Below are 25,265 nucleotides of genomic sequence, written 5' to 3'. Positions count from 1 at the left end.
CATTTAAAACCTGCACAATGAAAGAACAGCAGAGAAACCTGGAAACCTTGTGAGTACAACACATTTTCCCTTTTTGAATTGCCTTGCCTTGCCTCTATTTCTTCCCTCCCAACCATTCCAACAGTACTGTTCAAACGTAACTTGTGATTTTAACAGTGAGCTACCACCCTAGGACTTGGAGGATGAGTCTTTTAGATTTCTTGCAGGATGGTGTATTGATCCTTTGTTGGTCCGGTCACAGCTTCACTCAAAATGCACCTCATGTCCATTGTCAAGGTTTCTGTGTTTAGATCCTACTTTGCTAGAGCTGTGTGTCTCTGTCTGGCCCTGTAGCTGTACTCTCAACCTGCAGATGTTTTTGAGGTCTGTGAAGCCAGTGGAGCCTGACATCAGCTCTAGTTTGTCAGTGATTTAAACTCATTTCCGTACTGTAGTGCTGTGGACACTCCAGCTTATAGCCCACGCCTTGGCACACAGTTAATGTAGATAGCTAAATAATGCAGGCTTAGCAGAAGAGCTTTTCACAAACAATTGTTATTTTCTTAGGCAACATATTTCAAGGATGTGAAGGCTGAGTGAGCTCTGGGTCACAATTTGCTCAGGCTGTATTTGCACCACAAGCATGGAATCAATTGCCAGTGCTAGATTTAGCTGGCCACACCATGGGCTGTGTCCCAGCTCAGAGGAAACTCAGGTACTTCCCCCTAGGCTCCCGTGCTGGAGGGACCCTCAAGGGCTGGGCTGGCTTGGGCTGGTGTCACAGCCCTGGTTCGCATAGCCACTGTGCAGGGGAAAGGAGCACGGGACCTTCAGGGCCAGCTGGCTCATGGGGATGTAGCTGCTCCCCAGCACTCAGGGGGAAACTTCAGAGGGCAGAGTCTGGCACTGCATTGTGTAACTTTATTTTAAAGAACTAACTGTGATTTTTATATGGAGTGCTTGTGTGCCAAAAATGCAGCTCTTTTTTATTTAGTGAAATATCGTTTGGAAAACTGTAAAATCATGACAGGTTTTTGTATTTATTTTACATTCAGTTCAGGATTATATACCATCAGCTTTAGGGCCTTGTAGGAGCCAAGAGAATATAAAGGTTGTCAGAAAATTGGAGGCTTTATACCAGGCTGTTCTGATTTAACTGGCAGACCATTTAAAGTTACTGAGATCTGAGGAGAAGCAGAGCTTTTCAGAATTGTCAGTCTTCTGAGTGCTGCAGTTTCTGACTGGCACCCACTCTCCAAAGTACTGACCTCAGCACCGACAGGAGAACGGCATCAGCATCTTTAAGCTGTATTTTGTTATTATTGTTCAGAAGTTTTGCCGTTTCTGAGTAGATAAGTTTCCCCTGGAGATGTAGTAGCATCTGGGCTTTCTTGCAGCTGAGTTTAAAGCTGCCTGTTCCCTGAAATGAAGTGACAGCTTTTAGTCTTCGACAGGAACGTGTGAATGTATTCGGGTTAATTTATAACACACAGAGAAGAAAATTTATATTAGGGGGGAAAAGAAGGAAAAAAAAAAAAAACCAAAAAACAACGAAAGAGAAAAAATCTTTGAGGGCTTCATCTGCCCAGGGAGGTAGTATAATGCATCCACATACTTCAGTCCACGTGAGCAGAGTAATAATGGGATACACACGCGCACACACACACGCACACAAGCTGGGATCCTTTTCAGTCAGTCAAATTATTCTTTTGGTCAAAGGTATTTTCTTAGTTCTAATAATAAACACTGAAATCTTGGGTTAGTGCAACATACAAAGATAGACTTTAATATACACAATGCCTGTTACGTAGAACTGTTTCCAGTACACAATGGCCACATTGTTTCTCCTCTTTTTTTTTGTTTCCACAAAAGTATAAAAGAGCATCATGCTACAGACAGCACATTTTAGTCTGAAGTGGAACTGGCAGAGGATTTCAATGGAAAGTTGATTTATTTCAAGGGATTATGGGAGTCCAGGGATAAAGCTGGCACCCGGCCACAGGGAGAGCCCTTGACCTAGAAGCAGGAACAGTTTTCAAAGCTGTACATGTACATAACTGAGCAGAACACTTTAATTTAGTGCAGAGCATAACCTGAATTCCTTCTCTGAGGGAAGATGAAAGAAAGAAATTTTACTTCTTAGTAGGACGTTGGAAGCTATATCCAAAGCTCTCTGCCTATTTTACATCTTATTCTGCAGCATTGCAGGAAGCAATTGTTTGTGACAAAAGGCCACTTTCTTCCCTGCTTAACTGGGAAAGCAAATTGAGCTGCCGCTCATAAAACCAACTGGATACAGAATTAATTTGCTTTTGCTGATAGATGAAACAGGTTAACAGACCACTACAGGTTACTCTCTAAATCAACATATGAAACATAATTTCATTGTCTTTCCTCCCCCCTTACTCCAGGCCTTGAGCAGTAATTATAAAGACTTTAAATCTCCCTAGTGATATCAGCTGGTTAAAAAATTTGGATCACAGGAATAATGTAACCCAGAGTCTGCTTTCAGCAGCGTTGTTCACACTCCAGAGAAGGCAATTCTATACAAAATACTCTTCCATAACTATGCTCTATTAATTTTAGTAGTAGTTTTCAGTAAGCTTCACATTGGGATCCACATCATCAGGCCTATTCCTTAGTCAGAAGGTACAAAGCATAACAGCAACAAGACTTTAAACGTGTCTTTAAAACACTATTTTGGAGCATTTTGTGAAGACCGTGTATTATATCAAACGTGCCGTAGTAATTACATTTACTAAAATTTCCTAAGCGATAATAGGCTTCTAGCTTGGCTGCCCTTAGAATCTGTCATGAACTTCAGCCACCTAATTAAGTGCTTTATTCTGCAGCTTCCAGTCTGGCCAAACAACCACAGGCATCTGTAGGTATCTGACCTGAATCAAGGACTCTGCGTGTCAGCCCTGTGTTTCCAGACAGTGCGTCTGACTGATACTGCAAAACCACAAAATGCCAGATGGTTTCAACATATTACACAGCTCTCTGTATGGGCATCCAGCGACAGTGTGTGCCTTCCTGCAAAATTTCACATGCTGAAACAACTTCTTGCAGTGTGGAGACAACACTGTGCCTGAAAACAAAGATTTAAGGACATTGGCATTGCTCAGCCTCTTGTCAACTTCTGGTCTGGGAAAAACTGTCAGCGGTTCTAAAATTAGAAGATGACATAACATTGGCTAGAATAGGGCATAGGCTAGGTAGGCTTCTTCATTATCAGCGTCCTTGTTGAACTTTAATCCTTATTTTATGACCCTTCTGCTTGTTTGGGTATAGCTTGCATCATGGGCACAAACTGCCCATCATGGCATATTTGCATAGTGAGTTTGTTCTGTGCATTAAGATGAGACTGGTCAGCTGTAACAAGTGGGGACTGAGAGGCTTTCCCACCATCCAAACTGTGGCTGGGTTGGATCCCACATTAGGAGGCCCTTTTGCTATGTTACCTAAAGCAATCTTCACTGAGACCACCAAATCCCCCTGCATGCTAACTAGTCTGCTGGTTTCCTCCTAACTTGCGTACAAATACCCTGGATCTCTAGGGAGATGAGAAAGAACCGTGGAGCCAGCTCTGTGCAACAGAGGGAGCCTCCTTCCTCAGTGTATACATACACCCTTTTGTCAGGCTCTGGAGGGCAGGCCCTGACCCTTTGCATTTCCTGAGCTAAGTCTTTCAATGCTGTGAAGTTCTTTAAGCACCCAAAATATGCCTCTGGGTGTACTCTGAGCTGGCATCTGCAAAACTGATGGGGTTGGTGCTTCACTGCTTAATCTGTGAAGGAGGAAGAAGGCAAATTTGGCTCTCAGAGGAGAGAGGGACATTCAGCTAGTCCTGCTTCTTTAACACATGCTGTCAAGACGTAGATAAGGTACCCATGTGTACCTAGCTCCAGGTAAAAGGAATGCTTTATTTTTTTGAACTTAAAAAAAAAAAAAAAAATCTTTGTGCATTGAATGCTTCTTGCAGCCAGGTTACCAGGGACATTCTGTGAAGAAAACTACGCTTAAACTAATTTTCAGCTTATGTTGTAACACCTCTCCTTGGCATTAGTACCAGTAAGTTTATAATCAGATACATGGCAGCTGCACCACTGGGCCATCAAGGTCACTTTTAATTCACAGTCCTGTCTGTGGTTTGGTGGAGAAAAAATAATTATGAAATCCCTTGGGAAAGGGCTGTCTTGATGTGGCCAGGCACATACCAGTAGTAGGCATTTATATAGCATCTTTTCTACTGATAGTAATTAACAAAAAGGAAGAGCAGAAACATTTTATGTAGCTTTTCCATAGCAAGAAAACATGTAACTGATTTTATTGTGTGTTGCTTATAATTACGCTCTTTCGTATCTACCAATTACAGCAAAAAACAGGAGAACTCTAATGACAGTAATGTTAACTGAATAAAATTTTAGTTACTTTAGCTTTAGTGAATAATTTGTCTTCCTCAACCTGATTTACTAATATCTTAGTTGACAAGGCTCCCCATTCTGTGTATTCATTTTGTAGTTAGAGAGGGATTGTTTATAATTTACAGTTTAAGTCTGAGTGCTGTTATTTTGCACTGTCAAAGAGCATCTGTTACAGTAGATAGCTCTTCATATGCTAGTGCCACAAAAAATAAAGCATACCAGCCATGTTAGCAGCCAGTTTATGAGCACCCAGTAATGTTCAGCTGTGTAAAGGGGAATTTCTTTTGAAAGGGCAGAAAATAGAATTGCATAAGTGAATTCTGTGCAGAAATCTACAGTGGGATGAGCTTGTGCAGGACTCATTCACACCAGCTGTGTGATCCAGGTTCAACACTCTGGTTCTCTTTGTGGGGTAAAATCCAGCTAAAATTTGTTTGTAGGCATTTGATTGTTACCTGATCATCCCTACAGACTTCCCAGTGTTTTAACCACAAGTTTTCCAGAAGATAGCCTACATACTTCCTGATTCTGTAAGGAGAATGTATCTAGAAGATCTGATTTAGCTACAACCATACACAGGCAAATTCTAGCATAGTTTTCATGGTTGGCTTTGTCAGTACAGACAAAGTAATTCCATAGCACATTGGAATTAATGCTGTTTGCCTTGTGACAAAACCCCAAACCTTTTCAATGAACCCTAGCAAGAGACTTGTATTTAGGGCTGGTTATGAAGCTTTACTTCTTTTAAACTTGATTATATGTCTTTATTTCTGTCTGTTTGTTTGCCTGCAGAGAAAAGTAAAAGCTGTAGTTTATGAGGCTTCTTTGTACTGTACCTTGGTGAAGGCAAGCAAGGGCTCTCGACAGTGAGCTGGCACTAGGCAGCTCTCATCTCATTTGCCCAAATGGTACTATACAAGGTTTGACCACTGCTGATAAGATCCTAACCCTTGTTCAGTCGTGCTTTGAACTCATAGATCGTACAATCTCCACAAGTATTATTCTTCTCTCTACAGAAGCCTTAGTTGTGACTTCATAGATCAAATCAAACCATATAGTGATTATAAGTGCAAAACTGTGTTTACTATGGGCTTCCTGTGCACCTAAAATTTTACCCTAGCCAGCTTTAATGGAGCTCTTTATTTCAGAGTAAAGCTGATCATCTAAAGCCCAGAATATGAGTAGCCCATCTCGATCTCGGCTGTGGTTGTGGATCCTCACAATTTTATGAAATCAGGTCTCACGTTACCTGTTAGAGACCACACAGCCAGTCAGTGACGTGTTGTACTTTTTCCAGCTACTCATAGACTCATGAAAGTATGAGGTTTAAAAGAACATTAAAAAATGTCTTCAAATGTAATAAACAACAAAGAATTGCACATTGCTAGTTACATCAAGCACTTATTGTTCCCCTCTACCTCATGTTTCCTTTGATCTGCTTTAAAGTAATTGCAAACTTTGTTAAAATCCAAATTCCACAATCCTTCCCCCTGCCCCCCAAAGTGTCCTTTTGCCTTGGACTCATATTTTGAGAAGCCTACTTCTTTTGTGTTACTAAAATGCCAAGATTGTAATGGAATGCTTTATTAGGTTTCCAAATGCTTCTGGCCAATAACAAGCAAAGTTCAGCTCAGTAGTTTTAATCTCACAAACATCAAATCTGTTTTCCCTGCATGTGAGAAGAGCCATGCAGCTCTTAAGAAGATTACAGCTATAAATTCTAACATTACAAGGGCCAATACTTTCACAGTCCAGATCAGGATGGGTTATTTTATGCAAGTTTGTCCTCATGTGAATTTCTAATACTATTCCTTGAGTTTTGACTAGGCTTCCCCCTCTTCTTATCCCGCTGTATACTAAGGTATGCTACTTGTAGAAGGTGAATATATTTCTTTTTCTTTTATTCTGCCTTATACTTTATTTTAATGTTAAGAGGCAAATTATATCATTTGCATTATCAATGCAGCTCAGAAAACCATCTGTTGCTCAAAGACATCAGGATCAGCAGTCAGCCATCCTCAAAGTAAGCAGCTGTAAATCCAGAGTGACTATACTTTCTAAATGCAGAGAGGCTTTTACATTAATCTCCTGGACTTGCTGAGTAGCTGGTACAGTGCCCAAACGCAAGTAAACTCATTAGTAAAAATAGACATGATGTGGCACTTCAATGTACGGCATTTAAACGTGTTCTACAGAGCAGAAGTGCTCGGTTCAAGTCCCAGATACTCTGTTGTTCTGTTCTGCACATATGATTCAGTTATTTTCCTGGTTGTCAAATACCTTGTAAAAAGCAATAGCAGTGTTTTATTTTCACAAAGATGCAGTACTGCTGTCATTTACACAGGTGTAGATCAGGAGAAACTCAGTTGACTTGTTAGGACTCTGGAAGTTCAGCAACTCTGAAAAATTACACTTTACAACTGTCACTGGAAAGCTACTGTGCAAACCAGCTGTAATGTTCATGTGTTTTGTATGTGCAGAATTACATGAAGCATACTATTACAAGCAGATAAACGTTTGCAAGAAACATACTTTTTGGAGCTTTGCTCTTCATAACAGGGTGCGTCTAGGTACATTAATTTGCAGCCTAAGACTATGGGCAAGTTTCCTTCTTTACCTCCTTTAGCAATATAGCAGGCTGCACCTCTTTTTTTATGGCAAGCTGATCAAAGTCAATTTATTCAAGTGCAAGTTCTCTAAGATCCCTGTGCTCCACTGTGTAACAGAAGGGCTTAGATCTGGGTGTGGTGTTCTTGACCTTCTAGTCTTTTGTCTTTCCAGCCTGTTTTGCTTCCTCTGTCTGCCCAGTTTTAGCCAGGAGAGTGATCTAAAGAGACCCTGTTTGTTTTCTGTGCACATTATGATAGGCTGCCATTGTGTAACGACATACAGTATGCAGGATAAACCACCCTGCTTATTATAGTGTAGTTAAAAGGCCTGTCACTATTTCCATTTCAAATTCCTATTTTCAGGAGTTTACTACTGAGCCGTAACAAATTGCAGGCAGTAAACTTGGCAGTCACATTCCCAGCCTAAGAGCAAATGCTTTTACCAAGTTTAAATAAATAAATTAATTAATATTAATGGCATGTGCTTCCACCATGCAAAATAAAGGAGGTTTTGTTATTGTTTTGTTTGTTTTATCCTTGAAACAAAAGATGATGATTAAGAAGAGTATTTACATACCAACCACCGTTATACAAGAGTGATACACCAGACCAGGAGCAGTGTTATCAAATGATGGAGATGAGTATCTAGTGGTCATTCCTAACTCTCCTAAAAGGAATACCAATAAGGAAGGGCTATTAATCAGTGCATAAAAGGTATTAATTCCTACAAGTTGGGAAGAGCAAAAGAGAGTTGTATATCATAAATACTTAAAATGCTAAAAAACCACAGCTTGATACCCATGGTGGGTGAGAGTGAAATTCTTTGGGGTTAGCTTAAAAGGAAAAAACATCAAAGAAAACAAAATAGTAACACTGCAGAGTTGAAGAGTTTGAAGTAGAATAACCAACAGGTGAAACATTTTAAGGGTAAATGTATTTTCAGTATATTTTAACAATCCAGATTTTAATTATACAGCCAGATATTCAGAGTTCGAAGTCTTGAAATAATTAAAAACCAATTTTTGGTCTGTTGTCCAGACAGCAGGGATTTCAAGCTGGGAAATTCTTCACACTTATCTTTCTGTTCATTGAAGATTTGAGTACTAGAGGGAATCTAGGAACTAGTGACCATAAACTACACTAATTCAATGTGCTACTAAAGGAAAGTGCCACTTTAAGAGTAACAGATTCAGACAAAGGAATATACTGGAACTTAAGTCATCCATTACTTGGCTAGTAAGAAGCATTAAAAATGTGAACATGTAGAAGGCAAATCCTCAGAAAGCAAAATAAAGAGGGAGTAGCAGATTCTTCAAGAGTAAAAGTGGCTTGGTGGTTGTTGGAATTTTTTGTTTTGTTTTGTTTTCAGGAAATTAGAATTTTTGTAGGTTGAAATAAGAAAACACTGTTATTTTACCTTTGGAGAAATCCACCTTTTTGCCCCACTTATTGTTTGCCATTTCTGAAAAATCAGCTGGCCTCAAAACCGCAGTCTTTTCTCAGAACGTAACTGTTCTGAGAGATGTATCACATAATGGAGTATTTCACTGCATCATTTACTGCAGACAGCATGACCTGTGTGCCTGTGCTGTAAACTGCCTGGGGACTTGAGCCTCTAGTTTGAACAGGAAAGGGGTGCTGATCCTCATTTAGGGATCTGAGGGATTATTAGAATATAAAATAAAAAATACTTTAGAAAATCACCAAAGGAAAAACTTTCATTTCCAGCTACAAGGAGATTTTGTGATCTCATTGGAGAGACCTTAAATGTGTGCAAGGTTGAGATAAATGGGTCTTGGTTCACATAAATGTTTGTGGAGGCCAGACAGTGACTCTTGTACAAGTTGAGCCTTTTAGGGCTTTAGTTGTAGAGCCTGCAAGCTCCTCTTCTGCAATTTTCAGGATGATTGCTACAACGGACTCGAAGAAACTGTTCAACTTGGCAGTGACTCATACTGAGCTTAAAGCTTCTGGGAATGTTCCTGGGAACCTCTGATACTCTGAAGAGACTCTAGCAAGAGACAACACTGGTGCTGGGATGCTTGCCCAGATGATAAACTATACAGGAATTTCTGTACAGCTGATAAACTCTGCTCAGGACCCTATGAAGTATATATGTTGTGTAACAATACCTGTAGGCTCTCAGAAATACCCTTGGGGGCAGCAGCCACTGGTATTCAGTACTCACAAGGTCTGTCCCCTCTGCTCCCTCCTCCCAAAGTGGGTACCTGGTTTGACTCAGAATTGTTTGAGGAATTGCTTGCCGTTTCCTACCCTCCCTGCTCCCCCCTGCTATGCATTTTTAACCAGCAGGGGGAAACAGGAGGGCTCAAGAATTAGAGGACTTATATATATGTGACACATGATGAAGACACTGCAAAGAATATATCCTGTCATATAAACATGAAAAAAAAAGGCTGAAGTCATAACGCAAGAGTAGCAAGGTCTTTTAAATATGACTTCAGTTTGGAAGATTCTGGGGTATGGTTTGACCTCCGTCTGGAGATGGATCACTTTGGAGATGAGGGAGGTGGTGGTGCCTCTATATGCAACCATCATGTTTACTTCAAAAGGAGCAGCATTCAGGGAATAGCAGGAAGAGCAGAGGTGATCCTGGCTGAGTCTCTCTCCGGACTAACTAGCTTTGCATTTACCAGCAGGCAAAGGGTGTTCATCTGTGCAGTTATTGCAGAGTAGCTGGTGTTCCTGTAAATCCACGCCCTTGAATGCCTCACTATAACATGTTCATGAGGCCATGCCCTCAAGCACAAAGCTCACTTTAAATGTATGATTCAGAACCATTATGAGGACGGGACAACTTGTACACCTTAAATTAGACACCAAGTTTACACACCTAGCTGAAGATGGGCCAAGTAAGGGAGGGAAATGACTTAATATATATGTCCTAAGAAATGAGATATCATGGAAAAGGGAGAGACAGATTAAATGGCAGGAAAGCCATCTGGTACTCCCACTTTTATAACATGTCATATTTTTCAGACCTGTTATGTATATACGTGTGTGAAATAATCTGAGATTGGTGGGAGATGTCCCATCAATTCTGATTTTTTACACTGGAATGGACTGGTTGACAGAGGTAGTTTACGAAATGGGAAGGGTTTTAGTCAGTCTGTGTTGCTAAACAAGTATGAAGAAAATGTAGATAGAACCATGGGTTTCTTTTTGTTTACATTGATACTGTTTTCTCTTGTCCTTGATATGTGGAATTGTTGCTTTTCTGAGTCCTTGGGTAAGCCTTGGGAAAAGACAGCCCTCTGTATTGCTTTTATAGTAATAATACTTGTACTTCACTGTCTCACCACTGTTCTGTGGAATAAAAGGACAATTTTTACTATTGCTTTTCTGCAGGCAGAAGAACAGAGGGAGTGAACATGTCTCAGGACTAAGACCAAGACAGAGGGACTCAAAACCAGGTAAGAATTGCAGCAGAAGCAATGAAGACTCTAACAGACTGGTTTTGGAACATTTCCAGCTTGGAAGAAGGGGGAATATGATAGATGGCTGCAAAGATCTATGTAGCATTGAGAGTATGGGTAGGGACTGGCCATTCCCTGTCTCAGTGCAGGAGCTAGGAACACTGAATGAAGCAGGCAGGATGAGGGGATTCTTCCTGCATCAGGGACTCGACCTGTGCAATGTGACCTAGCACATAGCTACAATTCACACATGCTGGTGGAGAAGACTGTACAAATCTTGGGAGATAAATCCATTGAGGGTCACTAAATGGGCAGAAACCACATTCTGCTCAGGAGGTACCTTAAGCTGAATATAGTGGGAGCCTGGAAAGTATGTGGAGAAAGTAGTATATAATGCCCATGTCTCCCTAAGCATTTGCTTATGACCACTGTTGTCCTACGGCCACTGTGTGGCCATTCTTATGTCCTCTTGCACAAAGATGATGAGAGGACTCCCAAGACAAGAAGAAATGGCTTCAAGTTGCACCAGGGGAGGTTTAGAATTGGACATTAGGAAAGATTTTTTTACTGAAAGTGTTGAAAGAATTGGAACAGACTGCCAAGGGATGTGGTGCAGTCACTACAGCTGGAAAGCATTCAAAAAATGTATGGCTATGGCATTGAGGACATGATTTAATGGTGAACATGGTGGTGGTGCTGGGCTGATGATTTGGACTTGATGATCTTAAAAGTCTTTTCCAACCTTAATGATTCTATGAGAGTATAAATTGTGAAAACTCTATAGTGAGATATGTTTCAGAACTAGTGTCTCTTGAGTAGGAAAGCTGGTCGTAAGATGGTCCTGCCCCTAGGTGTCCACTCCATTCTCTTGGCTATACTTGACCCCATGACAAAACAGTCCATGCATGAGCAAATCTATCCATGTGATAGAACCTACACTTCACAAGAGTTTGAATTTCATGATCTTTGAAGAGGCCCTGAGGCAAAAACCCACCCACTTTAGGAGAAGACTAGAGATGGGCTTTCAGCAGACAGGTGTTTCTGGTCTACCTGGTTGCCCAGGTAAGTTCCTTTTGATAAAACTTCTTTCACACTGTTGCATTTTGCTTGTAATTGCTGTGTCTCAGGGCTGCTAGAGCTTTGAATGGGTATCCTTCATTACCTTAAATATAAATAAATTGATAATATCTTATGAGGATGATATGAGAGCAGACCAATGACAGATCAAGCAGAGTAAGACAGGCATAAATGGGAGCTCTTCTGTGGAAAAACTGGGTAGGGTGAAAGAGAGAGACATGATATGACATCTCAGTCAATATGAGAACCTTTATTGCTGTTAGTAGAAAGGACTCCGCTGAAGGGTAAAGAGAGAACATGAGGATCTGGCAGATCTCTGAGGGAAAGATGCTGCCTCTGTGCAGTAAGAAGTCAAAAGTTATGCCAGTCTAGTTATAAAATGGCCTGCACAAGCTGAAATAACTCTGATTTAAAGTAATATCCTCCCTCAGGCCTCCTGTGACTTTTCCCAGGACATTTTATTTTAAACTATGTATTCTTAGGGTTCTGTATGCATATACCTGTCACCTTGCAGAAGAAACATGAAAATACCCTCCCAGCTTTTAATTGGATGAATTAAAGGTTAAATGTTTACCATGCTCACTTAGGTTGTTGGTCAAAGCCTTGCAGGCTGAGGACTTCCTACCCTCCAGGCAATACCCTGTGATGCCTGTTGTCCATCTCTGCCTGGTGATTTCCCAACCATGAGTCAAATATAAGGGGATATAGCAATTATTTCATACCAAAATTATCCCATTTAAATTTTTGTTTGATGTTCAGGAACCGTTCAAAGTCTTCATTCCTGTGCATCAGGTGACTGCATTTTTTTTGCTGTGTAATATCTTTTGAAAACAAAGAAATACATCTCTTTCCTGTGTGAATGATGCCTATATTTCAGAACCGTTACTATCTTTCTGGTTAATACTGTATTAGTTATTAGTTTTCTTTTTGAAGAAAATATAGATACAAACTAACTTTGGTCTTGAACATTAAGCAGCTTGCACTTCTCACTGTCTTGAAACCGAGGCATGCACCCAAACTTACCCATATTGGATGACTTTGGTAAACCAGACTTCTGAATTTGCATGACAGCTTTGGGGCAAAGGCCCATGTGTATATATTTTGTGAAGAGGTAGAGACAGTGAGAGTAGAAAATAGCTGTCATTCATAAGCTGTGCCTTTTCTCAACACAACATAGAAGATTTTTAGCATGTGAACAAAAAGAGCAGACTTGGCAGCAGGATTGAGCACAGTGGCTTGGGAGGTCTGGTAGGTCAGTGATCCATGAGGTAGGAAGGATTCATTCAGTAGACCAGAAAAGCTCAGTTGGGGCCATTAAAGGATTTAGGAGTCAAAAATCCATGTTTTCAATTTCTATGTCTGTTCAAACAGGTAACCAGTCCATTGTAGCTCATTCCCCTCCTCCCATAAAAACTCACTGCACTTATCAAAGCTTGTATAGCATTGATCAGAGAGACTAAGAGGTTTTGGGAACCACACTGCCTTATATGCAGGTAAGATGTTTTAAGAAAGGTCAAGAGATATTTCCCAACTCTTAAGTGTTTACAGAGTAGATGCTAATCTAATCTGTCTAGACCATAACGCCCTTAAGAGACAGAAAAAACCCTGGTAAGTGAACTCCCAGGTAAGTCTCTGTACCAGGTATGATTTTAAGGGACAGGACAACATGTGTCTCTTACAAGGGTGTGTGGTCTCTGGCTGCTCCCTGCTAGCACCTGAGAGCCCTCTCCCAGACAATGGCTGGCAAATTCTCCTGAGGCTGGTTGAATGTTAATCCTTGTTAACCGCACTGCCTTGACATCCCTGGAAACAAAGCATTTCTGCAGTGCAGAGCTTCCCTTCTGTGCTCTGCTGGTGTACTTTAACCCCAAGATGAAGTGATCACTTCTAGGAATAAGACAGAGTTTAGTTTCCCTTTGTGCTTGGCCCTTCTGTTCACACCAGCCATGTGGGTAGCTGCAATGTCAGGGGAGATACATGGAAGCCAGGGCACAGATTGAGACCTCAGATAGATGAAGAACACTGGCCATAAAGCACCTAACAGGTTATAATAGTTATTATGTGATAGGTGTCTAGACCAGTTAAGCACACCTAGAGAAGGGCTGAGCACTTTTATTTTCCACTGGTTGCAACATCTTGGGGCTAGCTGTGGCTGTGGTCCATCCTGGTGTGGTCACTGGTAGGTTAACTGATCTTCCCTTCTGAGCAGTGACTTGTAACTGACTGACCTCTTATTCAAAAGACTAAATCAGGCTCGATTTTAAGACTTTAGAAGAGTGTTCTGTTTTCTTAATTCCCCGATGAATTGCTTTGCCCAGTTTTAAGAAAGCAACAACAAAAAGACAGCATCTCATTTCAGATCTCCATCTAAGGACCTATTGTTACTTTAAAGCCATTGAAGCTATTGTTATTTAAAGAGAACTTGATTGCTTCTTTGAAAAAATCAAGACAATGATAAGGTAAACATTTTTTTAACCTAAATATCCCATTACCTAAACTGTAAGGCATGACCAATAATGATTTTTTCATCACTCGACAACCCCTACCTAGCCACAGTGTGGTAAAATAAAAAATTTAAGGGCAGCCTTTCCTTTGAATTCACTTGCAAAGAACCACCATTTTAGACGATAAGATTTTTCTCTTTAAATCACAGTGTACTACTACATACTTGCTTGGTTTTCATGAATGCTTTGCTTTCCTTTCACTAAATGTTAATTTGCATTAGATACTTGTGGTTTTAAAGAGACAGCATTGGCTCTCTGTGTCTACCAATCTAAATTCTTTGCATTTGAAGACAATCACAGAGTTTGAAGACAATCACAGAGAGAACATCATCAACAGCTCTGTTTTGACAGGGGATACACTCATTTCTATGTGAATACACAAAAATTAAAGACATTAGTCATATTTTGTTACGTTCACACAAGTGGCACTTAAAGAATATAGTCCAAACACATTATTGTTCAGATTGTGTATATTTTTAACTTTTCTGAGGAAAGCATACCTTAATTAGCCAGCTGTAATCCAAATTATAGTTTCTCACTTGTTAAAGCTGTTAAAATACCTTAAATCAGCTGCATATGTCTGAAATAATAATGAAAATAACTGCATTAGCAAAAATTTTCTGAATGTGAGAGGGCTATAAATAGATAGGAGGTGAATTGGACAGTCGGCGGATTCTGAGTTGGATTAAAAACATCTTACTTAAGCCAAAAACATGGCAACCAATATTTTCTGTTATAAAAATATTTGAGATTAATTTAGTTTTATGAAAGCTGTCAGAAGCTGAAATGAATAGCAGAACTTCTCTGTATATTTACAAGCCAATGCTAATACCTGAAGTGTAAAGCAAGGCACCTTACGAGCAATGACAGCAAACCTATGATTGTATTCAAAATTCCTTTTTGCTGGTGGATAAGAATGAACTGGATGTTCATGTTCTCTCGGAGTAACCTCTGCCTTGATAATGCTTGTCATTAGAGCAAATAGTATGACAGGTCTCTGAGGTGGATTACTACTGTCCACTAGAGGCTGTAATGAGACCAACAATGTCATTTTATGACAGATTGAAGACTTGAAATGTAACAATCAATAATTGTGAGATTACTTTTCACACTCAATACACTGTCAATCACTGCATTTCCCTGAATGCTAGTGTTTTACAAAAAAAAAAAAATCCAACTTATTATGCCTCTTATTCTCCCATTTTTTATAGATACTATTAATTGTATAAAACATGCTGGGTAGATGGCACATTACAACTAGTGAATTGAAAACCAGCTTCTTCTAGACAGTGTGCATCTTGCATGTCAAATTGTTTAGTATCTTTTGGTCAGTACTGTATTCTCCTGGGAGTCCTATCACTTTCAGCACATCACCAGCAATAAATAAAAATGCTTGAGTCTGTGTAGGTTCTTGTGTCCCACTCACTTGCCTTCATCATCACCTTGATGTTTTGTGGAATCCTTTGTGGAGGGAATATATTGAGGCCCAGTGTAGGCGCTTGGCAGGGGAGCTGCAGAAGCACAAGGATGTCTTATGACATGGTTGTATATCCCGTGTGTTAGGCCATGTTCATAGAGGCATGGTCCCCTCATCCCTCATCTGTTAATGCAACCAACACGTATTAAGTCAGAACAGAGGTGAGAGTGGCTCATGAACCTGACATGGCTGGTGGCGGTTGTGGCACTTCCCAGAGCCGTGGGTTAAGTGCCTGCTGGCTCAGGAAAGCACTGTTGCTTTAATTTACAATGGACTTACATTTTGTGGGTCTCTTTTCTACTCTGAAGCAGAAACACAGACAAAGATATAAAAGCCTAGAGCATGGAGTGTGGCAAAAAATGAGGGCCCTGAGGCAAACACCATAGCCACAGAGTGGAGCAACACACAAGCCTCTTACATGAGCCTGCTGCAGAAGGGAAAGTTGCCCGAAGCTTGCTTCGGCATGAATGTGGCTTCTCTTTCTCTTCGTGTGCCACACCTCTTGGCAAGGTGAATGTTTGAGAAGGAAAGATTCCTTTCTCCTGAGGTAACACTCTGTACTACTGGAATAAAATGGGTGGCAGACAGAATGCCTTGTACTCTGAATTGAACCTTGATGATGGGTTTTCAGCTTCTCCAGGGCTTTCACTTGATTTTCAGTAATCTCCAGTCTTTTTCTCTTGGTTCCTTTTATTAAATCAATGAACCTTACATTAGCTGGGTGAATATAATTTTGCTATCCACTTTGCTGCTGTAGATTCACTCTCTCGTAGTACTGAGCGGCATGTTTGTCCAGATATCTTGGCTTGTTGCTGCTTCTGTCTCCACATCACTGCTAGAACAGAAAATCATACTGATTTTCATAGTGAAGCCAAACTAAAGATACAGGAGGTGCTGTGGTAAAAGATCCTTGTGTTTCATAAAGCTAGTCTGTATTACAGTATCAACTCTAAATCCAGAACACTGCAGCTTACAAGGTTATTACTATGTTCTTTAGCAATTACAGTGAGCTAGTACAGTCCTTTATAGAAGGGACTACTTTGCTGATCTTCATTACGGCAGGTTGAGTCCTAGGGTACTTGGCATCTAGACTCTGAAATTTGCAGCTAAAACCCAATGCTAATATATAACAGACACACAGGAGGTATACCTGCTAGAAACCTGTTACCTTGGAGCTTACTGTTATGGCAAATTGGTACAAGCTGCAATAAACAGATTGATCTGGATGGCCATGTTACATGGAGCGCACATCTCAGGCCTTTCTGAGGCCAGGGACCCCACAATGTCCAGCTCCTTGGAGCTGGCATGTAACAGGCTTTGGTATTTATGCAACATTTTTTTGCAATGTCCTTGGGGTGGGGAGAGGCCTTCTCTGTGCTCTACTTCTCTTCCTGATGCCAAAGCAGAGAGTGAATGGCTTCTCATGGACCACTGACGGGTTGCATGCAAAAATACCATCCCCCTATCCTTTGGCTGCATTCATCCCATTCATTGCTTTCATAATTCGTTTCATTTCTCTAAATTGTACCTTATGTACCTAATTGTACCCAATTATTTTTGGGGGTATGGGGGGCTTGTTTGTTTGGTTTGTTTTTAAAATTTTTTTAACATGAAGACCAGACTGAGACATTCCAGGAGGATATTTTCTCTGGTCTCTGTTCTGCATCTGTGCTTGTTACTTGCCCATCACTGCAGTTTATGGCACTTGCAGACACCTGCGCTGAGAGAAGTAAGAGAGTAACACACTGACGCTGGAGTGCCAGGGAAGTGTAAGTTGCCATAGTTGGGGGGGGGGGGGGGGGGGAAGTTCGGGAGAAGTGGTCTGCATACAACTGGGAGAGATGCAAAGGGATCTTTGATGAAACCAGTGCTGAGGAATCCAGAGGGAGTTAGTACCCAAACATGCGTGGTTCAGCCGTGCCTGTCTTGTAGTTCAGTGACGGTATGAGTCAGAGCCTCTTTGGTCTGAATGAAGTGGAAGGTACTTTCTACAAAGCAGCTCAAGCATATGCCAAGGATCCGGATAAATAAAACTAATTCAGAAAAAGGGAGTGGGATGCAGGCTCTTGCTCTAAATCACTTCACAGTTCTCCTCAGCGAAATGCAATATGGCATCTTAAATAAAATCACCCTCTTCTGACTCTCGCAGAGGCTGCTTCAGAGCATTCCCTGGTTTCCAGCACAGTTTTATTTCCTCCCTTAGAGAGACAGACCAGCCTTGACTGAGCAACTGATTTTCATGCATCCTTTAAACCAGCATTCCCTGCCATTTCTGAAGGACAGCACACGTCGCTAGCTGTTTCTTCCCCCTTAAACAATATAGGTTTGGGGTTGGGTTGGTTTTTTTTTTTCTTTTTCCCCTCCCCATCTCATTTCTTTCCGCCTGCAAAGTGATTTGAGAGCCCCGCGACGCAGCCTGCTACAGGAGCGGGGACTTCTCTGGAACATTGGCGTGCGCAGGGATTAATCCCACCGTAGAGAGCCAGCCTGGCCTTTGAAGTGTTACAAGGGGACGGAGGAGGTAAGTGTCGAGGCGAGCCCCCAGCCCCCCTCCCCGCCCCCGGGCAGCGTGCGGCGGCCCGCAAAGGGTTAAAGGCCGCCTTGGCCCGGCGGTGCCGTGCGTATGCAATAATCTGTGTGGCTCTCTTGGCCGACTGCCAGAGTGTTGCCTTGCCTCCTCCTCCTCCTCCCTTCTCTCCCCCCCCCCTCCCCCCCGCCTTTTGCATGAAGTAGGATCCTTGAGCTGTTACAGAGGCAGCCAACTGCTCCATATTTGGCTTCTATTACCCATTTACATGCTGGAGAGCGGAGAGGGAGCGAGCGCTGTACCGCAGACATCATTTCTACTACAGTGGTGGAGACATCCCGGACCTGTGTCACTGCAGGGGGAAGGAAAAAAGCCAAACAAACAAAAAGCAGACCCAAGCCCCGTGATCAGCTAGGAAGACATTTGTGTGCGAGTCTCTCTCTGACCCCCCACCCCCGCCAACCCCACCTCCACTGACACTTTACAGTAAGTGGTTTTTTTTTTTCCTCCTCTGCTTTCTGCCTCCCCCCCACCCGCCCCCGGCTTCTTCCCTTGTTTAGACTGAAAACCGCCGGCGATTTCCAGCTGGAAAAACACGGGGCTGAGGGGGAAGGGGAGCACTCTGCCCACCCCGCCACGGGGCTGCAGCCCGTTTCGCTGTGGCCGCCCCCGGCCCGCCGCGGGCCCGGCCCTGAGGGGAGAGGGAGGGGAAGGGGGCGGCCGCGAAATGGCCGAGGGCGCCGCTCAGGGAGCGGAGTGGGGATGCGGGGACACGGGAGAGAGCGGGGGGCCGGGGCGGCCCCGCGGCGGGAGCCGCTCGTACAGCCCTACCCCCCCCTGCCCCGCTCCTTCCTCCTTCCTCACCCCCCCTCCCTCCCTCCCTCCCGCTTCCCCCTGGCCCAGGCGGGGTGTGGGTGGCCGCGGGGACGGTGGACATTTTGCGAGTCGCAGCTGCCCCCGGTGCGGCGGCGGCCTCGGGGTGTGTGAGACTGCGCGTGTGCTTGTGTATGCGGGGGGGGGGGGGGGGGGGAGGGTGCGGTGCCGGTGCGTGTGTGGTGTGTAGGGTGGGTGTGTGTGCGTGGGGGCTGCGGTGCGTGCGTGTTTGCGTGCGTGTGTGCGGTGCCGGTGCGTGTGTGTGGGTACTGTGCCGTGCCGTGTGTGTGTGTGTGTGCGGGGGGTGCGAGGCCGGTGCGGTGCGTGTGTGTGGGTACCGTGCCGTGTGTCTGTGCGGAGGGTGCGGTGCCGGTGCGGTGCCGTGTGTGTGCGTGCGCGGTCGGCGCGGCGCGGTGCGGGGGGGCCGTGCGGGGCGCGTACGCCGGGCGGACCCGGCGGGGCGCAGCGCGGGGCCGGTCACCGGCAGGGCCGGTCGCCGCCGCCGCACGGCGTATGTAGTACGGGGCTGGGCGGCTGCCGGAGGGTGAATGAAGCGAGGAGGAGGCGGCGGCGGCGGGGGAGGCGGCGCTGGCGCTGGGATGTGCCCGGCAGCAGCCCCGCTCCGCTTTACTCAGGGCCCAGACCGGCTGCAGACGCCACCCGGTACTGCCGGGAGGGACGGGGCGGAGGGATGGGGGAAGGGGGCGCCGGGGCGCCGCCGCCCCACTGCCCGCCCGCGACTGTGGGGTCCGGCCGGCGGCGTCCCGAGGGGAAGCGGGGCTGGAGTTCCCCGCCGCCGCCGCCCCGGGGCTCCGTTCGTCTCCAGCGGCGGCCGCTGCCCTCCTGCCGCTCACCGATCCCCCGTCGCCTCCGGGTTTGCTTGGGTCGGCTGGGGGTGGTTGGGTTGCGGGGGGTTTGGGGTTGGTTGGTTGTGGTTTGGTTTTTTTCTTTGGTTTTTTTTTTACCCTAAGGCATCGTAATTTACCGGTAGAAAAACAAATAAATGACCCCGTGTACGGTTGTGGGTGCTGAATCCGTCAATGTGATTCCTGAGAATATTAAAGTCTAAATTAAAGCGTGCTGGAAAAGCGTTAGCTCCCACTGTAATAGTAATAGCGATAATAATAAAATGACAGAATTGGGAGCGATTTACGTGTTATTGAAGAGGAGGAATTACTGAAGAGTAATAATAGAAAAGAAAACAAGTCGGAAGCCCGTTATATAATGCACTGTGTAGACAACGAGAGCGACGGGCTATTTTTATTTTGTTTACCGTATGCTGTGTAATAGGGTCTCCTCCGAGCAGCATCTCTCCCCTATGAGCCCGAACTCCAGATAGAATTGGGGAAAAATTTTAAGCATTTCTTTCACGACCAGACGAAGAAATCTAGGTTTGTAAAACCTTCCTTTTTACATATGATTTCTGTGTACAGATCGGGAAGGGTGTGCAGGTAGATGACCTTTGCCGGAGACCTTTTCCCTTTCATATGGTAAAGAAATTCATATTTTGTAACACAGCTTACACTTTAACCTTTAACGCTCATGGTTATGTATTTTATGCAGTAATGGTTACTTTACGTGTCAGATACGGTCAGGCATAGTGAGTTACTCTGCTGACACACTGGTAAGTCAAGGACTTTTAATTTCAGTTTCGAATGAAACCGTCCCCTAAAGGAAAATCCTGGCTTCATGTTAATCTCTTTCTGTTAGGGTGATAGAGACGGTGCAGTTTTGTCATATGGAGCAATGGTTATGAATGGGGGAGAGGGAAATTGAGAATGGCCAGGGAAAATATTGCGCCGTAGTTATTTTTGTGATGCTGCAAGATAATAGTAGTAATTGTACGTTATGGCACCTAATGTATTCGTGAAACTGGCCCGGTATTTTACGGGCAGCAGCTATTTTGAAAGGGTGGCTGTAATCTCCTCACTTTTTACGTAAGGCAGAGGTCGATAGGTTTTCCTCCGTGCTCGGCTGTCTGTCTGTCTCTCTCATCATGTAGCGACATGTCAGCGGTGCAGGCTTTCAGCGCGCTTACTCCAGCCCTGATCAGTCATGTAATTAGATCAGGCTGCCATGGTAACAGACGGGATTCACCGTATTCACCGGCCAGCCAGGTGCGTGAGTGGCTGGCGGGCGACCCCGCGGGCTACCGCCAGCCCTGCGTGTTGCCGCGTTGGTGGCGTACGGCCGGCGCGGCCACCGCCTCGAGCTTTCCGAAAATTGAAAAATGCCGATGGTGGGTTCCTAATGGCCGAACTTCTCGGGAAGGGTTTTTTTTGCCCACTGGAGTGTCAGGCAGATGGGATCGTACGTGGCACACTTAGCAGGTTAGCCAAATCGTCAATTCCACTTGCGTGTATTATTAGCAAATTAATGAAGGTGTGGTACTTTGTAAAAATGCTTTTGGCTTATACAAGCTTGCATGAAAGTTTCTTCAGAGTTTGCCTTCCCCCCCCCTCCCCCCTCCATCCCGTTCCCCCCCCCCCCCGGTCTGTCTGATTTAACTGTTTGGTGGCTGTGGCAGTGTTTGTTAACAGTTGGCATTCCAGCATTTTCATTATAGGCCACAGGCTTGTCACTCTCCACTCCTGTACTGTACTTTACACCCTCTGTCTGGTAAGATGAAAATCGGTGATACTTTATGTCAGTATTGTCGCTCTAGGTTTGTTAAGCCTCCTCATAGTTCTTAGCAAGGTCTAGGCCCTTTTGTGTGTTAGGTGAAAGCTGACTGCAGTTTCTCATGATAAAATCCTAAGTATATACTATTCAAAACAAATTTTGCCTCAGCAAACACTTTGTTTCTGGTATAAGTGGTTCTTTTGCATTCATGCTCATCAAAATATTATAGCCACAGAGCAGGAGACTTTCTAACACAGTTTATAATGCTGTCAAAGGATATGCAATATAATTAGCTTTGAACTGCATGTTGCTCTTAAAAACATGTTTCACCAAGCAATGTATATTTTTCTTCATTCTCAGTGTTTGGACATCACTCTTTTTAGTCACTCTTCCACAAATGTAGGTATAATTTTTTAAAACCACCAGAGTTGTCACTGTGTTCTAATGTCATAAATCTGGAGCAACTCTAGGGGATGGGATTGTGAGCCACTTACATTGGTGTATATCTTGAATAACTCCATTTATTGGACTTAATCCAGGCATGTAGTAGAGTAACCGAGCTCAGAAAGTGATCTGCTGCGTATCACTGTTATGTTCTGTATATTGCTTCTCATGGCAAAAAGCACTGTGAGCTTAAATAGGATTTTTGCCTGATTAACGAGCTGCATTAAGTATCTCTAGAAGTGGGTAACACCCCTATTCCAGTCACTAATCTTGGGTGCACTTACACTAATATTGAACTTAGCCCGGAGGATTTTGTGTCTCAGTGATGAGAAATCATCAGCACCCACTGCTCCTGAGTGTTTGTAGTACCAGGCTGGAACATAAAGCAATCCAGAAATATCTCAGTAAAATAGATATTTTAATCACTCTGATGGTAAAGCATTGGAGCTGGAGGAGGAGGCAGTGAGAAATGTCTGTTGGTGGTTCAGCTCTTGTGGTGACAGGCAGCTGGCGGTCTTGGGTTTGGTGTGATGAGTTTGCAGGTCTCAGCCTGCCTGTCGAGCAGGAGTGTTTCTTCTTGGAGGGATGAGGGGACAGGGTATTTGCAGGCAATTTCCTGCACTGAAGTGCAACTTCTCAGTGCCTCAACTAGCTTGCCCTTCTGGTTAGGAGAGAATATCCTCCGCTCAGTTTTGGGCCTCCATTCTGAGGAGGTGGCTTGAAATAGAAGAGCTTGTTAGGAGGTCTGGCTGGAGAGAGTGGAATAGTCACGAGCAGGATGACTCCTGTAGTGTGAGCCTTTGTATGCCACATGCTGCTTATACATATTTTATTGTAAGACAAATTACCTGTGTGACTAAGAGTGTTAGAAAGTAATTATTTTCAAAAAGGCCATATATACATAGTTAAAAAAACTTTTCTGAAAAAAACCCAGTGTAACTTTGCTTTTCTAGCCTGATTGAATTTATTTAGAAAGATTGAAAAAAACTAGTTTTGTTTTAAAAGACATTTACAAGACACCTGGAATTTCACTTAACAAATTTTTTTAATGTAATAGATCCAGTGGCCTAGTTTCCCATTAATTAAGAAAATAGACACTTGAATGCAGTCACCTGAAAAGCAACTAAGGATTTAAACATTAGAATTTAAAAATAATTGTGTTAGTAATGTGGCTAGTAAAACAAAATCAAGGCCTAATTTTCTCCTTGCTGAAGTTTAGTAGCACATCTTAGCAGATGACAGTCAGGATTATCATTGTCATTGTTCATATGCACACTGCTTTTGTTGTGGTGTACTAATTGAGGGGGAAATGCAATAAAGAAGTATGGCAGGCTGTAAAGGAAGTGCTTGTCAGGATTGCATAGATGGTCTGAAGCACTGGCTGGCTGCAAACCTACTCCAGCGTGCGAGGCAGCTGACGCTGGTGATGCTTGAGAGAAGTTGGGCTGTGTGACAGCCTCAGCTATAACCACACAGGTTGTGAGTGATTTGGCTGTTCTGGAGAGCTGTATGGGTATGATGTGTACAATTCAGAGAGTGCAGATAACAGATTTAGTTGTAGGTCTCTTCTGAGACTGCTGTAACCAACTCTGCGTTAAAGATATAATTAGAACAAGAAACAGAAATATGGCAGGCTTGGCACAGGTAAATATTTCATTGCAAAGAAGAACTGACTTGCTATACTCCAGTGACTTCAATAGCCTAAGTTTTGCAAATTGAAAATCCTCACTTATCCTTTCATTTTACTTTTAAGCAAGACTCTAAGTGTGATAAATAAATAAATAGGTATTTGGATGAAGGCACTGTATTTTGAAGTCTTATTCAGTGGTTTACATTCCTTATATGAGAAAGTTGAAGATTTTTACATGGTTTTGGCTGAGGTGATGCATGACTAACATTTTAAAATGTAAGAAACTTTGTAGGTTCCTGATTTTTGCAAAAAGACAAAAACTAGATCCATGACCATAACTCCTTTTTGATCTCAGTGCATGCATTGAGAATGTAATGCTTCATGGTTTTTTTTTTTTCCTCTCAAAGCTGTAGTCTGAAGTGGTTGTACAACACAAGCAAATCTGTATGTGTGCATTGGTCCCAGTCTGCAGAGTTACTTTAGTACGTGTCCCAGTGAGGGTTTTGCTGAATGAGAATTGATTAAAGAACCTATCTAGAGTTAAGTATGCGTGTAAATCCTTGCCTAAATAGGAACAAGTAAGTATGCTCATAAACTGAAACAACAGAAATTATTCTCAGTGAGGGAGAAATGGTCCCACTAAATCCTTTTATTGTACCAAGAGTGATAAAAATATTTGGTGAGATTCCAAATGAAAAACCCAAACGTGTTTTGTTTAATAGGTGATGTCAGCAGAAGTTCAGTGCTGGCTCGTCATGATTTTGCTGAGAAAAACTACAGAAATAATAAAAAAACCACATTGGTAGAGTTCTTCTTTGTTTATATTATTTGGGAATTTACAGTAATAGGCATTGACTGTAGCATGCCACCTTTAGCAATAAAATAGTGTACAAGGTAAAGTCACATTCCAATAGGTGATTTTTTTTTCACCTACTAGTAGTAGTTGCAGCACTATATTTTCAGGATGCTATTGCTTCTCAAATAAAATATGTTCTGTTGACAGTGAAGACAGTCATCTCCACTCACTTATGATTCTTCACCTCATTAAGATCACATTTAGGAAAAGAACACTGAATAAATGGGCTCTGCTCTCTACTGTATGATCTCTGTCTACGGGATTAAATCTATAGTTTATTTGTGCTTGAGTAATAGTAAAAGCAGCCTCTCTCAGTCTTCATTGGGATGTCTTAATGTGTTGTAAATGGTTTGACTCTTAACTGTGTTTTTTCTCTCTTTATTTTGGTTTCCATCTCCTCAACACCTGAACCAACAGTCACATTGCAGGCCAAGCCAGATGGGCAAGCAATACAAGCTGTGAATTTATCCTTGACCCCATAGGACAGTGACCACCGTCATTTTTGTCTTCACCGTACAGTTATGCACTGCCAATAAGGTGAGAATGCAATGCTTTTTATTTCCTTCAGCAAGTGTATACTGTCTGCTCCAGGCTTTAGGCAAAGTGGACACCTTCCCGGTGTCTGTGTGATTCCCTACCCGTGATAGGTTTGTACTTCCCTTGCCTGGCAGCAGAGGTCCTTGAGAAACTCTGCTCAGAAAAATTCCTTTAACTCTGGTGACTCAGTTCGGTGACTTAGAGAACAAGTGTGTTCCACATGAGTGGTTTTACGCTCACCTGAGGTCAGAGTATATTCAGTTACT

At 43.0% G+C, this 25,265-nt stretch overlaps 1 long non-coding RNA gene across 1 annotated transcript in view; it reads left to right on the top strand.

The window, feature by feature from the left end:
* The window catches only part of LOC120409679, a 160,190-nt gene that overhangs the window by 103,207 nt on the left and 31,718 nt on the right, over positions 1 to 25,265 (top strand). The window contains exons 4-7 of the long non-coding RNA XR_005601425.1: positions 10,385 to 10,449; positions 17,902 to 18,031; positions 18,244 to 18,523; positions 24,880 to 24,999. This is a non-coding gene — a long non-coding RNA (uncharacterized LOC120409679). The remainder of the gene's footprint in view (positions 1 to 10,384; positions 10,450 to 17,901; positions 18,032 to 18,243; positions 18,524 to 24,879; positions 25,000 to 25,265) is intronic.

This window comes from Corvus cornix, chromosome 2 (genome assembly GCF_000738735.6).
Source record: "Corvus cornix cornix isolate S_Up_H32 chromosome 2, ASM73873v5, whole genome shotgun sequence".
NCBI classification, from domain to species: Eukaryota; Metazoa; Chordata; class Aves; order Passeriformes; family Corvidae; genus Corvus; species Corvus cornix.
Note: the sequence above shows the minus strand (reverse complement) of the source record. Positions and strands in the feature narration are given on the sequence as shown.